The following is a 14,634-nucleotide window of genomic DNA, read 5'->3' on the forward strand; positions in this document are numbered from 1 at the left end:
CTGCCTCCTGGAAGACTTATCTTGAGACCTCCTGCTCAAAAATAGATCTTAGAGCTAAGTCAGCCAGGAATCTCAGGGACCACCTTAGTTCCATCCTCTCTTTTTGCAGATGGGGAAATTGAGGCCAGAGAGAAGAAATGACTCATCAAGGGTCACATAGTTAATAATTATCAGGGGCAGGATTTGAAACCAGGTCCTTTGGCTGCAGAGGCAACTCTCTTTCCATTGTACCATCCCTCTCCTGATAAAGCCAGTATTTACTGACTCTCACAGGTGGTGTCTACAAGATGTCAAAATAATCTGTTCAGTCCAGAAATGAGTTGGCTCAGTCCCACAATAAGGGGAATGCTTCGTTAGGCCTCAGGGAGACAAAATAGTAGGTTGTCTGACTAATATATTCAATTTCCAACCAGGGGTTTAAACCTTCTGTGTCAGTCTCTACATTTACCTTCTTGTGTAATTTTAACATCCCGCTGAAAGGCTCAGTGGGCCCCCTCTTGACACAAAGAATTGGGAATTGCTCACCTGAGCCCAATTTTATAGCAAGAATATAATGATAGGTGACCCTCCCAACCCCTCCATGGGTAGATGGTCCTGCAATTTCATAGCCTCAGCAGTTGTATCCTTGGCCAGAGCAGCCAAAACAATCTACACAACGTCATTAAGCTAATTATTCCCCCTGCAGATGGCATGCAATCCTAATCCTCTTTGTGTCTTTCCTAATCCAGTTCTGAGCTAATATTGGCTGGCTCAGGCAGCCTCGGCTGGATGTCCTATGAAGGGGGCCCATGGTATGGTGAGAGATCCCTTGGATGGAGGAAGATGACATGCACCTTCAGGAATTGGGCTTTCAGAAGTAGTGACCTGCTTGCTAAATAACTAGGGGAGGGGTGGCCTAGTTCACACCCTTGGGTATCCGAAGCACTGTCTCGAGACAAGGACACCACTGAAGCTGGCCTGGATATCTTACTCTGAGAGTGTCTGAAGAGTAGAAATTGGAATTGGAATGTTGGCTTGAAAAAAAAGCAATGCTTTGAAGACTGCCCGGAAGACGGTAAGTTAGCTGCCAACCTGTTGTGTCTAGAGTCTGCCCCTGAAAGGGACAGAATGTTTTCCAGCCTGGAGGAGTCTCAGGCAACCGGGAAGGGGTTTGAGACACAAAGAGGGATGAATTTTGCAGGATGTTTGAAATGATGCAAGATAATTTCCATCCTCCTGTGGCATATAGAGTTGTGTTGTACAGGGTCATGTCTAAACGTGGTAGCGCTCTCTTTGAACTTTTCAGGTTCTTGCATGCTGATTTATAGGGTATTAGTAACAGAGCTTGCCTGATTCTTCCTTCCTGGGTCTGTAGGGTGAATAATACAGGCCTTGGAGCCAACCCTCCCTCTGCCCCCTTCTCAGACTCTAGGAGAAAGGAGGAGTTGTGGGCACTCTGGAATGCTTGTATACACTCCTGTGTTCCTGTGTGTGTTCCTCTGTGTGTGTGTGTGTGTGTGTGTGTGTGTGTGTGTATACTGAAAGGAAGCATGCAGAAATACTTGACTGTGGAGGGGCAGCCTGATTTAGGTGCCCCTGGTTGGGGTCTCTCAGGCCCTGCAACTTCCTGTCTCTTCCCTGCCCTTCCCATACTAGGTCGCCCCTCACCACCAGGAAACTCCCTTCCTATAACTCCCTCTTAAGCAAGGGGAAAACATCCTCTTTCTCTGTGCCCGAGCTCTTGAACTCATTTATAGGGGCTAGCTCTCTGCCTGAGGGGCAAAGAATTGGGCCATTGGGTTATAGACTTGGAGTATTTATTATAGGACACAGAATCACTAACTTGGGAGGGACCTTGAGTTGGAACAGAGAATTCAGATGTGGAAGGCACTTTCTAGATAATCTCATCCAACTTCCCCATTTTATAGAGAAAAAAACCTCAGGCCCAGAGATGAGATTTGAACCTAGGTCCTCTGATTCTTTTAAGGAATAAGTGGCAAAACTGGGATTTAGACCTAGATCTCTGAGACTGAGTTCTTATTCTGTCTACTGCACCACACTGTCTTTTATCAGGCTCACATTTAGTGATTAAAATAAAAATATTTATTAAATATCTGCAATGTGCCAGGCACATTTCAGTTGTGTTGGGGTTTTGGGGGCAGAGATAATGTGGTGGTTTGATATTTCCCTCTCCAGCTCATTTTACAGATGAATAAACTGAGGCAAACAGGGTTAAGTGATTTGCCCAGTATCACACAGCTAGGAAGTATCTGAGGCCAGATTTTGAACTCAGGAAGATGTCTTCCTGATTCCAAGTCCACTACTCTATCCACTGTGCCACCTAGCTGCCCCTATGAATACAGATACAAAAGTAATATAGTCCCTGCTCTCAGGGAAGTTACTTTCTAATAGAGTGGGACAACATATATGTGAGAGTGGTGGCTAGGAAAGGGAGCTTGGTCTGGGGGGTTCCAGGGATGGTGAGTGAAGCCATAAGGTAACCTATTGTCAAGCCCTTTCCAGAAGCAATGATAGTATTGATTTGATCGCTGCTCACAGAGCAAGAGATAGGGGAACCCGGATGGGGACAGGATAGATGGCAAGATGATAGGTATGGGTTAACTAGATAGGATGAGAAACATGGTCTGGGGTTTACTAGCTATACATCCTAGCAGGTCAAGTAAGTTTGCACTCACTCCCTCACCAATCAGAACATCTCAGCTCCAGATCAGAGAGCCAAAGCTGATGAGATTAACTCCTTCTGGAGTCAAGGGAGGGGATGGTCTCTGGAAGTCCCCTCTGTAGAGTACTGTTCTAGCTAAGGGAGATGGCAAGATTCTCAGGGTGGATGGCTGGATAATACCACAGAAGAAAAATCCATCCTGTTTCAAAAGACCCCTGATATGCAATAATAATAGCAGTTTACATTCAATTCAATTTTAATTAGCTATATGCAAGGGACTGTGTTAGGTGCCATGTATTTCTGGACAGTCCATTCCTTCGAGGAGTTTGCATTCACATGATACTTTGAAATTCACAAAATGCTTTTTTCCATAACTGGACAAATACTATTAAGTGGATAGTATTTGCTTGGGACTGGGGATTCAAACACAAAACAGTCACAGGCCTAAACAAACTTACATTCTGGGAGGGAAACAACACATATATGTAGATCTGTGAAATGACTGTTGTCAGTATTGCTCTAATTTCAGGAGACTGAAATTCCGAGGTTTTGCCCCAAATCATCTGACTTGGGTCACAAATTGAACTGATCTGGGTCTCTTTACTCCTACTGCCAAGATCTTAACTCTTTTCACTATTTCTAGCACATGGGCTAGTGAATAGAATTCACTCTATTGGCTAGCCAACATTATCAGGAAATTCTTCCATCCACAGAAATCCTGCAGGTTTTCTCCTCTTGTTCTGATTGCAACAGAGAGGGAGAATGGCTGCGTGCTCTTCTCAGCATGTTTCTCTTAAGTTTAAAGATAGTTATTGAAAGGTGCCATCAGGGGTCAGCTAGGTGACACAGTGGATAAAGCACTGGCCCTGGATTCAGGAAGGCCTGAGTTCAAATCTGGCCTCAGCCACTTGACACTTATTAGCTGTGTGACCCTGGGCAAGTCACTTAGCCCTCATCCCCCCACCAAGAAAGAAAGAAAGAAAGATAGAAAGAAAGAAAGATAGAAAGAAAGAAAGAAGGAAAGAAAGAAAGAAAGAAAGAAAGAAAAGGAAGAAAGAAAGAAAGAAAGAAAGAAAGAAAGAAAGAAAGAAAGGCACCATGAAAAGGCTATTGAACTAAGAGCCAGAAATTCTAGTCCCCCACTCTGCCAATAGGGTAAATCATTTACCCTTAGTTTCCCATCTGAAGAATAGGAACTACATCAGGGCTTCTTAAACTTTTTCCACTCAGAACCCCTTTTTGCCTAAGAAATTTTCTCTTGACTCCAGATATGTGTGTGTATACACACATACATGTATGTATTCATTTGTGTATGTATGTATATAAAATATATAGGTATATATGGCAAACAGGTGTATAAAATATATAAGTACATAGGGTATATGGGGGGGTATATGTATAACTTTTTACTGTTGTCAAATTCTTCGTGATCCTTACATTGTTATGCAACCCCATGACCTAGTCTCTAGATCATCAGAGGGGTCTTCACATTTTTGCATGTCATATACCCCTTTGGCAAGCTGGTGAAACTTATGGACCATTTTCCAGAATCATGTTGTTTAATGCATAGAACAAAAAAAAAATAGGATTACAAAGCAAAACAAGTATATTCAAATGCAGTTACCTTTCTACATCTTTATCTCTTTACATCAATATCTTTCTGTCTCTGTCTCTCTTTTTTTCTCTGCCTCTCTCCCCCCCCCCCTTTTAGAGAGTTTTAAGTTTTTAGTTAGGACCCTGAAGAGTGTCTGAAATCCACAGGACCTTTGTTCAAATCTCAGCTGTAACACTTAGTATGTATGTGATCTTTCTTTGGAGCTCAGTTACCTCATCTGTAAAACCAGAGGGTTGGAGTAAATGGACTTTCAGGTCCCTTCCAGTGCTACAAACCTATGACAGGGGAACACCAAATTTCTTTAGTTTTTACTATTTCATCAATTTATACATTTCCATGTAATACTGATTTATATTGGCCTGAAACCCCCTCTTACAAGCCTGAAGGGAAGCTCCTTATTTCCATCTAGTTTCTTGGAATTTGGTCAAGGAACCCATGGTCACTCTTGTACATTTCATGAGAGTGGAGGCTTTGATCAGTTTCCTTCTTGGTCATCCTTACCTTTTTAAGACTGAAGATTTATAAGTTGCTTTAAAAAGTTTTGTTTATTTTCATATGAAAACCCTTCTATCTCTGTGATGCTTTTAGTTGTAATTCTCTGGATCTTTTCCAAAACAATTATGTCATCCTTGAGGATTAGTGATTGAAGTTCACAGAGTATCACATGATGGAGATGAAAGGAGGCTAATGCTTTTTGATTTGTTGTAAATGTTCCCTCCCCCACCTTGTCACCCCACTGATGAGGATGATGTTACAGCATTAATGTCACTTTGATATGTGGTATGGATTCTTTGCCCAATTACGTGTAATTCTTCTGATGCCACATTGAAGATGCTGTGATGAGTAATGACTCATGACCATTACATACCTGTGTTTCATTATTGTCTGTGGCCTTGGAAATCAGTCAATAAGCATTTGTTAAGTGCTTTCTATGTGCTAGGCACTGGGAATACAAACATAAGCAACAAGATAGTCCTTTACCCTCAAGGATCTTACATTCTACTGAGGAAGACAATATAGAAAAGAAAGCTGGAAAGGGGTGGGAGGGGGATAATAGACAAGTACAGAGATAGAGGGAAATTAAGAGATGACTGGCCTGAGCATCCTCCTTAAATGGGGATTCTGGGAGGAGTCTTTCACCTTCTAATCAGAGGCAGGGGTCAGATGGGCAGAGTACTTTTGAGGTCTGAGTTACAGGGTTCAAGTGATCTTCCAGGATGAAGAGGTCTTGGGCCATGGTGGAGAAGTCCATAAGAATGCAGTCTGGTGGGTGCCCTCCTTTAGTGAAGGTTCTGGGAGGGAGCCCTCCACCTTCCAATCAGAGGGCAGGAGGTTGAACTGGGAGAAGCTGGTTGAACACGCTGAGACTCGGCTCTGGAGAGAAGCCTGTGTAGCCACGCAATCTCTCTGGGAGATCTTGTGCTTTAAAGAACCTTGTGTCAGGGAACCATATATGTTGAGGAACCAGTGGCCAAATGGAGAGGACCAGCAATGGGTCTGGCTCAGCTTCAAGTAAAGGGCTCAGCTAGTCAACATAGTAAATAGAGCACTGGACTTGGAGTCAGGAAGATCTGAATTCAAATCACACCTCAGAGACTCATGAACTAGTGTCACATAAACTCTCTGTGCCTCAATTTCCTCATCTATAGAATGAGAGGGTTGGATTTGATGGCTTCCAATGTCACTTCCAGCTCTAAAGCTAAGATCCTATTTTGCCTGGACCATTCCATGGGCCAAGTAGAGGAGTTGTTGGACCCAGTTGAAACTGTGTCCAAGAACAATACCTTGATGTGGAAGCTCAAATCCAGACTTTTATCTCTCCTAGTATTTTGAATCTGGGGCTGTGTAGCACGTCCATGAGAGGTGAGTTGACTATTTATCAACCCCTTGTCAGGGTTGTTCTGGTAGAGCTAGAATAAATCAATTAATCAATGAATCAGTGAATAAATCAGTAAAACTTAGAATAGCTTTATAAGTCTATTGGGACAGTATATAGGTCCCTGAGGGCAGATGAGCTTGCTGTTGGCATGGTTTACCTGCTTCTCTAGGAATACCTCTTATAGGGGGAATCCCAGGGTTGGTGAAAGTACTCATTCCACCTTAATACTTAATAGACAGCCTTGTCTTCTGGTGGTGCTGTGGCTGAAAGTTCATTATTTGATGGTCAAATTTGAAACCCTTAAAAATTTTTGAAGACAGTTGTTGACCTTTACCCCCATGAGGCCTTCTCTTTTCTCCTTCAACGAATCCTTAAATATCACAGCCACCTTCACTCCCCTAGTTGCCCTATTCTGGAGGTGCTTTGGATTTGCCAAAACTTTAGTTAAAACCACCCCAAGGTAGCCCACCTCCCAGTTGGTTAGCCAATCAAAGTTGATCGCCACCCCTCAGGAATACCTCCTCTTCAAAGGGCATATAAACCAGGACCCCTTACCACCATTAGGCATCTTTGGTTGAAGAGAGACAGCCAAATGACCATCCTTTTATTAATAACCTGCTGGCCTTATTAATAAAACTATTAAATTACCCAGAAATTGTGTCTCTCAATTCTTTAAACATCACCCAACTATGTTCATGGAACCCTTGACATCTATCAGTGAACCTCTTTGAGATCTGTGGACTCCTGGTTAAGAACCCTTATTTTATAGATTGTCCATTGCAATACCCAGAATTTTCCCCAATAAACATTTTGAGTAAAAAAAAAATCTTTAGCTAAAATCTAGTTAATCTAGGCTCCAGTTTCCTGATCTGCAAATCTAGTAACCTTGTCAAAAAGAGATTAGTCTGCCATAACCCATTTAAACTGAACCTATATGGGCATAGGGAACACAGGGTAAAGAATTTCCTCTTACTAGTGTTTACTGGTCCTTCTGCAATTTATAGTTTTAAGAGATTTGCCTGGGCCCTGAGAGTTTAAGTGTCTTGTGGGAGGTCATACAGCCAAGGTGTGGCAGAGGTGAAACTTGAACCCAGAACTTGAATCTTAGACAGTTATTACATCATTAAATTTCTCCATAATATGGTCTTTTTAAAAACAAATTTAATTGGCATCTTTTGTTTTTACATCCCTTAAATTTCCCTTTGTATCCTCCCCCCACCCCAAAGCCATTCTCTTATGTTTTAAAGAAGAGAAAAAATTAACTGATCCTTACATTGAAAAAAAATGACCAATATATGTAACACTCCTCTCCACCAATACCCACAGACTTCTGCAAAGGGGTGAGATGAACTGTCTTTTTATATTTCTTTTTTTGGGTACCAAGCCTCTTTTTTTCTCGTAATTTTGCAACATTTATTTTCATTTGTTCTGTGGTTATCATTTCTACCTTTTTGTTTTTGTTCAGTTGTTTTTCAGTCATATCTGATTCTCCATGACCATCTTTGGGGTTTTATTGGCAAAGATGCTGGAGTGGTTTGCCATTTCCTCCTCCAGCTCATTTTATGGATAAGGAAACTGAGGCAAACAGGGTTAAGTGACTTGCCCAGGCTCACACAGCTAATAAGTGTCTGAAGCTGGATTTGAATTCAGGAAGATGTGTCTTCCTGACTTCAGGTCCAGCACTCTATCCACTGAGCCACCTAGCTGCACTATTTCTCCCTTTACAATATCCCATTTACCTCAGTTTCCACATCTGTGGAATGAAGTGGAGAAGGAAATGGCAAACCATTCAAGGATCTTTGCCAAGAAAACCCCAAATGGGGTCACAAAGTATCAGACATGGCTGAAAAACAACTTACCGAACCATCTTTTCCCTCACACAGCCATCACTGTGGAACAGGCCCTTGTCGTGTCTCGACTAGACTATTGAACTAGCCTTCAAACATTTCTTCCTGGCTCGAGTCTCTCCTTATTCCAATCCATTGTCTGCAAATGTGCTTTTCCTAAAGCACAGATCTGATCATGTCACCAACTTACACAATGAATGCCATTAACTCACTCTTGTTTTAAGGATCAAAGAGGAGATCTGTTTGATATTTAAAGCTTTTATAACGTGACCCCTTCCTAAATTTCTAGTCTTAAATTTTATTCCCCTCCACGCACCCTATGATCTAGCTGTTCTATGGCCTCACATGTAATACTCCATCTCTTGACTCCATACTTTTGCACTGGCTGTCTTCCATGCCTGGGTGCCATTTTCTGGTTTCCTTGGCTTCCATCAAGACTCAACTCAAATCCAGCCTTCTGCAGGGGGCCTTTCTTGATTCCCTTTGCTTTTGGACCCCTTCCTGTAAAATTACCTCCCATTTATACTGTGTATATCTTATATGTACTTTTTTTTTGTGGACAATGAGGGTTCAGTGACTTGCCCAGGGTCACACAGCTAGTAAGTGTCAAGTGTCTGAGGCTGGATTTGAACTCAGAATCTGAATCCAGGGCCAGCACTTTGTCCACTGTGCCACCTCACTACCACCACAGTTATTGTTTATGTTATCTCTCCCATTAGAATGTAAAATCCTTGAGAGCAGGGTCTGCATTTTTTGTCTTTTTTTGTAAATCTAGCATTAAGTATAGTGTCTGGCAAATTACAGACACTTAATAAGTGATTGTTGACTGACTGAATGCCTATGATCTAGAGAGACTAGACTACTATCCTCTGTTCTGGTTCTGTGCTCTTCCATCTTTAAACCATCTTCATGTTGTCCTTCATGACTGTAATGAATTCCCCCCTCCTACCCCCAGCCCCAATCCCCAACTCTCAGCCTGTTGAGATGCTCCTCATCCTTCAAAACTCAACCTTGCTATCATTTTCTCCATAAAGCCAATCTATCCTCCTCTCCTTCCCATCCCCAATCCCTCACCCTCAGCTCCCAGTTAGAAGTGATTCTCATCTGATTTTTCACAGTATGTTGTCTGGACCCTTCCTTCTGCCCTGTATCATTTACATACATACCGTCATAGACGATGAGCTGTAAAAAACCTTAGAAGTCATCTAGCCCAACCCATTCATGTTATGGATAAGGAAACAGAGGCCTAAGGAGATGAAGTTTGTTGTCCAAGACCATGTATCTAGTATGTATGAATGAAAAACTATTTGTTCATTGCCATGTTCCAGGTGCTGTGCTGGGAAGATGAAGACAGAAAACTAGAGTTCCTTCCCTTAAGAAGCTTGCATCCTAATAGAAGAAGGCTAGGGACGGGTGTTTGGGTCAGAGAAGTCACATGGATGCTGAGTAGAGCCACAGGGCAATTGATCTACTCCTCCTTTCCAAGAATGTTTGGGGTTGATTTGATTCCTGCTCCTAGAATCAGAGATAGTAGGAAGGGAGGGGGAGAGGCAGGGGAAAGCATGGGAGGAGTTGTGTAACAACTGCCACAAATGGTGTGCATCTCATCTGATGGGCTGCCACCAAAATGACTCCTTGGTGCCTGTAACACCTTATCTGTGCTACGATCCGGGTCTAGTCACTACACTGGGGTATAGTTAACACACACTATGTAAAGAACCTCCCAACTCTTATCTGGCTGTGTTAAAGACTCAACCTCTCTCTGGGTTTGGTCAGCCCCTACTACTTGCTCTCACACTAGCAGGTCTAAATTCCCAAACGTATGTTGTTGTTCAGTTGTTTCAGTTGTGTCTGACTCTTTGTGACACCATCTGGGGTTTTCTTGGCAAAGATATTGGAGTGGTTTGCCATTTCCTTCTTTGTCCCCTTTTATAGATGAGGAAACTGAGGCAAAAAGGGATTAAGTGACTTGCCCAGGGTAACACAGCTTCTTGAAGACAGAGACTGGTTTGTTTTGTATCCTCAGCATCTAGCACCATATCTAGCATATGGTAAGTGCATAATAAATACTTGTTGATTCATTAGTATTTCCCAAGAAGGAAGAAGAAAGGAGGTTAATTCTATCAGTATTTCTGAGGAGTCTCTGCACTGAATCCTGCTTATTATTATATGCAGGGAACTGTGGGAGTTGTTACCCAACTCCAGGGGAGAGGTAGAAGAAACAGGAATTATAGTCCTGCCCTCAAGGAACTTAGAATCTAATGGCACTAATACACACCCAGGAAATACATTGTGATTTAATTAAATGATGAAATGCCAAAATGAGGACATAACTTCAACTTTAATAGAAGTTCAAACAGGGAAAAGAGAGGCAGCATGATATTGTTGAAAGAAATATGGGTTTGGAGGTTCAAACCAAGATAACTTGGGTTCAAATCCTAATGTTTATAATCTATGTGACCTTAAGGAGTTTAGTCAGTCACCAGGCATTTATTAAATGCTTATTATGGGGGGCAGCTAGATGGTGCAGTGGATAGAGCACCGGCCCTGGAGTCAGGAGTACCTGAGTTCAAATCTGGCCTCAGACACTTAACACTTACTAGCTGTGTGACCCTGGGCAAGTCACTTAACCCCAATTACCTCACTAAAAAAAAAAATGCTTATTATGATCCAGGTACTCTGCTAAGTGCTTGGGGTATGAAGAAGGGCAAAAACATAGTCCTTGCCCTCAGGTAACTAACATTCTAATGAAGGAGATAGCATACAAAGAAAAGTACACATAATATATAGTAATATATAATGATAACTAACATTTATATCACATTTTAAGGTTTACAAAGTACTCTATATATGTTATCTCATTTAATCCTCATAACACTTCTGTGATTTAGGTACTATGATTGCTCCCATTTTATAGATGCAGGAACTGAGGCACAGGGATGTTAAGTGCTCAAGGTCACACAGCTGGATTTGAACTCAGGTCTTTCTGATTCCAAAGTCTAGAACTTTATTCATTGTACTGCCTAAGTGCCTAATAGATACAATGTAAATGGAAGGTGATCTTGGAGTAAGTCACTAGCAATGGATGCATTGGAGTGGGGGTGGGGGCAGGAGATGGAGTAGGGATGGAGGATTGAGAAAGGCAGTTTCCTGCATAAGCCCAAAGGCTGAGTATTTTGGGAAGACAGGAGACAGAGTTAAGGAAGAAGTCACAACCTCCTTGGTCCTCAGTTTCCTCACCTGTAAAATGGGGATTTGGGACTAGATGGCCTCTCAATTACCTTCCAGTCTTTTGACTCTGGCCCTAAGAATGTGGGTTTGAGGAATGAGAGAAGGCATTCAGGAAGGAGAAGGCAGGACTGGATTTTTCGCTTCTTCGTGGAGAATGTAGGACTTGATCTTCCCCCGAAGAACAGTAGACTTGGGATAAATGGAGAAGAGAGAGAAGGTATATTCCAGGACCCCGTGTGTGTGTGTGTGTGTGTGTGTGTGTGTGTGTGTGTGTGTGAGAGACAGAGACAGAGACAGAGAGACAGAGAGAGAGATTATGGGAGCACAAGTAGGAGTGAGTGTGGCAGGTTTGTGGGCTAGGGAGGAGGCCAGTGGGGCTACCAGATAGGATTGGCGGCATGGAGGATTAGTGAGAACTAAGGCATGAAATGTGAGGTGGGGCCAAGTTGTGGAAGGACTAGAAAGCCAGGCAGAAGAGTTTAGACTTGACATATTGGGCAGTTGTTTCTTGAGCAAGAGGAGTGACATGTTAGAAGTGATTTTTAAGCATGACTAGTCTGACTGGATAGACTCCAGGTTGGAGGAAAGGCAGACTGAAGAATTCAGTGGTTTGAAGGAAAGAGCCATATTACGGGACGCATTGCATAGGTTTTCAAGAAGCAAGAAACTTAGTCCTGCCCTCAAGAAGCTTACGGTCAAATGGAGCTAATGCACACACTCAGGAAATATGTTGTGATTTAATTAAATGATTAAATGCCAAAATGAGGACACAACTTCAATTTTTTCCGGGGGGGGGGGGTGTGAGGCAACTGGGGTTAAGTGACTTGCCCAGGGTTGTACAGCTAGTAAATGTCAAATGTCTAAGGCCAAATTTGAACTCAGGTCCTCTTGACTCCAGAGCTGGTGCTCTATCCACTGGGCTACCTAGCTGCCCCCAACTTCAACTTTAATAGAAGTTTGAAGAAGGGAAAGGGAGGTAGCATGGTATTGTTGAAAGAACAATAGGTTTAGATATTTTAAACTGGGGTAGGTACAGCAATGAGGATAATTAGATAAAGAGGCAATTGGTAAATGGTCCTTAAAGTCAGCATTATTTTAGAGTTTTAGTTTAAATTATAAGGCACTTAGAACCCCTTGTATACTTCTGAGAAATAAACAATTCAATTCAACATTTATTAAATATTCCTGTGGGTAGAGCACATACAAGTTTTAGATAAGACATGGTTGCAGCTTATGGTGTGAAAGGGGAATAAGACAGACACAAATTCATTCATTCATTCATTCCATGAGTACATATTAAGCTCTTAAGAAATGTCTGTATGTCTGGAATGTTGATCAATTGATGTGCTAGGCACCAGGCTAGTTGTTGGAGATATAAAGACAAAAAAAAATGAAATAATCCTTGCCTTAAAGAACCTTACATTCTGTGGGCAGCTAGGTGGTTCAGTGGATAGAGCACCAGCCTTGGAGTTAGGAGGACCTGAGTTCAAATCTGACCTCCGATACCTATCAGCTGTGTGACCCTGAGCAAGTCTCTTAACTTTGATTGCCTCAAAAAAACCCTTATATTCTATTTGATGGAAAAACATATAGATATATAAGTAAATGTAAAAGATGTACAAAATAAAAGCAAGGTTGCTTGGGAAGGGCAGTAGGAGCTAGGGGATCATAATACTGTTCTTATATAAGATAGCACTTGACTTATATTCTTATGGAAGTTAGGAATTCTTCAAAGTGAAGACCAGGAGAGAGTGATATCTGGGTATGGGAGACAAAGGCCTGGGATGTGGAACACTGGAAGGAGAAAAGCAGGCAGGCTGGTTGGCTAGAACCAAAAATTAATGAAGGAGAATAATGAACAGTAAGCCTGCAAAGGTGGGCTGGAGCTACATTGTGAATGTTTTAAAAAGCCAAATAGAGGAGATTTTAGTTTAGCCTAGAAACAAGTGGAAACCACTGGACTTTTTTGAACCAGGGAGTTACATGGTCAGACCTCTGTTTTAATAATGTCAGTTTGGCAGATGTGTGGAGGATGGATTGGAGAGAAGAGAGAATGGAGATAAGGAAACCAATCAGGCATATAAGGGACTAAAGCAGAGTGGTAGTCATGTGAATACAGAGAAGATAAGTCCAAGATAAATGAATTAGGACAAGAGTCCTGCACTGATGCTTCATTATGAGATGGGGGAAGGGGAGACTTGGGCTCTGGGGATATGCATTCATAAAAGACAAGCAGGTATGGTCCCCGCACACTCTATCTATGCATGCCTATGGTTCTTGCAACAAACTGTCTCTAATGTAGACAAGCTCTATCCTCCTGCCTGACACCACCACCCTGCTGCCTCTTCTCTGGAATCTTCCTCACTAAAAACTTCCTTCTTCCTCATTAATTGGCACCTAACTGACACATCAGGATCAGGAAACCAATCAGACATGCTTAAGAGCAACCATACTCCTCCCCATGAAACACCTGGCTTTTATCCTCATTGTCAACCTTCCTGGTTGCATGGGACAACCCAGGTGTGCTCACATGGAGCTGGGAGGAATGGAGAGCACCTGGCATGACCCTGGCTGCTGAGTTTGGAGAGATCTGTTTTAATGATCGTTGGTCCTATGGCCGCAAGATCATATAACCTGAGACTCTGACACAACCATTGACTCAGTGAGAGATGTCTCCTGCCCCTCTGGAGATCTGGTGGTATCCTTGCCTCTCATGAGACCATCCCCCACTTCATTACCCACCCTTCACACTCTCTAACATGTCCTGAGTTAAGCACCTTCACTTCTGTGAGGTCAAATACTTCCTCCATTGAGGTCTATTGTTTTGGGCATCATGAGCCAGGTCCATTTTCTGTGGAAATCTCTAAGATCCCCAAGGAAACTACCCTAAATTGGGTTACATGGTGACTCATGAATCAGATAATCATATAACATGGCTCAAAGTCCTATGGGGCACCCTTTTACTTTGACCGCAATGGTGCCAGGAAAAAGGGACAGAAGCAAGTCTTGGGAGGGTCAAATGGTAAATTTTCAGTGTGACCATTGACATCTCAAAAGTCAACACACTCAGAAATCAGGACTTGATTTCTTGTTTTGTTGATTGTTTACACTTAAGAAACTGATATAGAAAATGCTAATTATACAGATTCAATATTATGTACATTGTCCCCCCTGGAGAGCTGGTTATTAAATATTTACCATTATATCCCTGGACAGAAAATATTAAGAATAACATAAATCTTAGATCATCTACTCACATTTACTTAATTCTTGGTAGTCTGAGTGTGAGGTGTTTGGCCAAAGACCAGTGTATTGATTTACTTACTCCTAGAACTGAAGCAAATGAAGCCCTACCTGAAAACTGCTTTGCAAATTGTAATGTGTTTTAAAAATTTTGTCA

The 14,634-nt window shown here is 42.2% G+C and overlaps 1 protein-coding gene across 1 annotated transcript in view; it reads left to right on the forward strand.

Annotated features, from left to right (window-relative positions):
- The first annotated feature begins 969 nt into the window (after positions 1-969).
- The window catches only part of RP1L1 (RP1 like 1), a 58,110-nt gene continuing 44,445 nt past the window's right edge, over positions 970-14,634 (forward strand). The window contains exon 1 of the mRNA XM_043981747.1: positions 970-1,054. The gene's annotated coding sequence lies outside the window, so the exon portion shown is untranslated. The remainder of the gene's footprint in view (positions 1,055-14,634) is intronic.

Source organism: Dromiciops gliroides, chromosome 2, assembly GCF_019393635.1.
Source record: "Dromiciops gliroides isolate mDroGli1 chromosome 2, mDroGli1.pri, whole genome shotgun sequence".
NCBI lineage: Eukaryota > Metazoa > Chordata > Mammalia > Microbiotheria > Microbiotheriidae > Dromiciops > Dromiciops gliroides.